This window comes from Mus pahari, chromosome 16 (genome assembly GCF_900095145.1).
Source record: "Mus pahari chromosome 16, PAHARI_EIJ_v1.1, whole genome shotgun sequence".
NCBI lineage: Eukaryota > Metazoa > Chordata > Mammalia > Rodentia > Muridae > Mus > Mus pahari.
The window spans coordinates 51,044,845-51,047,132 of NC_034605.1; positions in this window are offsets into that span (position 1 = coordinate 51,044,845).

A 2,288-nucleotide genomic window follows, 5' to 3' on the forward strand; every position below is an offset into this window, starting at 1 on the left:
ACACACACACACACACACACACACACACACACACACACTGTACCTACTCACATTTAACCTGTTTATTTCTTTTGAAACTTACCCTTCTGTTCTTCAGTCCTATGCTTGATTCTGGTAGTCATTGATTCACTGATGTTAGGAAACACCTGCTGGCTTCCACGTACGCTGAGTGAAAACTTGGTTCTTCTCCCCCGTCTCTACATGTCCTAGTCACATCTTCCAAATATAGTTACATGAAACTTGTATTTAATAGTGGTGCTGTTCTTGTGTAGCATGTATGCGATCCTGGGTTCAGTCTCCAGCACTGTAAAATAAACCTTATGCCCAGTGCCCTCGATGTGCAGGCTCCACAGAGGCCAGCTGGATGTCCTAATTACCTCCTTCCCCTTCCCCTTCGGTCACTTTTCGTCCCCCTTTTGAAGAGTTACTGATCATTTCCTACCACCAGGCAGAGTGCTCTCCCAAAAATTGTGCAATAAGTTTAGTCATCCCCTACCCCAAATGATCGTGTCAAATAAGTTGTTCACATTGTTCCTCTCCCCCAGGGACTCCATGTTCATCTCAGTGACCCTTTGCATTGGACGATTTCCTCTGATATTTGAGGTTCTTGGCTGTTTTTAAAGCAAACCGCAGAAGCAGTGGGGAAGTCCAGAGCCTGGGGTGAGACAGGGCATCATTTGATGGATGCCTCTGTGGAGGGAAGGGGAGGAAAGCTTGCGCTTTCTTGGGGGAGCTCTTTGGCCCATGCAAGTTTCATTCCTGCATGGTTCAATGTCTCCAGAGGAGAATCGTCCATCTCCTTCACACAGGTGCCCATTTGGCTTCTGTCTGTCTTAAGGGAGAGAAGCTAGGCATCCCACTGTAGTTAACTATGTAGATTTTGAGACACCACACAAAATGGAAATGTGGATTTATTGTTTCAAAGGCAGAAGAAGTCCCATTAACATGTCACCAACACATTCCTTCTCTTGCTCAGCCTTTCCTAATTAAGCATGTTTTTTGTTATTATTTGTTTTTGATTTTACTGTTTAGAGTTGTTCTGAATAGAGCTATGCACAGTGGTATATTACTATAATCCTAGCTCTTTAGGAGACAGACGCAGGAAGAAGGTATGTTCAAGACCAGCCTGACTGACAGAGTAAAACTGTGTTTTCAGAAAACCAAAAAATAGAAAAAAAAATGTTATCCTAAGTACATTTAAAATAATAAAATTCTTAGCAGGAAGTTTTGCATACTCTTTTGTTGTGTAATGCTAGCATTAAATGAAACCAGAAAAGCGTTCAGCTTTTAAACAGAAGCACTGAAATTATACACTTTTAAAGTTCGTACGTATTACCCTGTTCTTACAGGAGACTGTCTACATGGTCTCAGAGGAAGAACCTCAAGGATTCCCCAAGTTAGAAGGAACCACGCACCACAGCATCTTGCCACACAATGAGTCTGAGTCTTTGCTTTGTTCCTTGTCATTTGCACTGATGATGACTTCAAGATCCGAGTATAGGATAGAAATGCTGGACACTCCCCCAGACCATACAAGAAAGCCCTGCTTTCCTCTGCCCTACTCCATCTGCTCTGAGGGAAAGTGAAGCCCTTGGGAACTGCTGAACAGAAGGAAGGTCCATCTGGGCATCCTTCGTAAGGCCCGCCTGCCCTTCTTCCCTCCTGCTCCCAGGGACGGCCATCCATCGGACAGTGCGCCTCATCTCTAGCCCCTTAACTCACTGGGGGTTGTCTGCAGAAAACACGGGGTCAACAGTGGCTCCATTCTCCACAGGCTTTGCTTGCAGTTAGGGCTCACTTTGCAGATCAAGAAGCGGCTTACAGGAAGGAGAGCCATCTTTGCTCCGGTGCACTGCCAGGGAGAGGGCAGCCTGCAGAAGCAACACAGCTTCTGGGAAAGATCCCATTTCTGGCTCCAGTAATCCTGTGCCTTTCCTGCCCCAGGAGGGGTGTCTGCCCGGGAGGAGTCTCAAGGCCTGAGCTGACAGGAGAGCCATCTTTGCTCCGGATCCCTTAGGCTCCAGTCTGGAGCACTGGCAAGAGTGTGGACTACAGAAGCTACACAGCTTTGGGACAGACAGAAGCAAACTAACTTCTGGGACAGACCCTGTTTCGGGCTCCAGAAATTTGGGCACCTACCTACAGAGGAAAGGTGGCCACCTCTGAGGGCTCTGTGTGCCAAAGCAGGTGAGAGAGTCATATTGTGTCCAGGGACCCTCAGTGGATCTGTGCAGGTGAGTGAATAAATTGCAGAGACAACACATCGTCTGGGACAGGCCCTGTTTTGG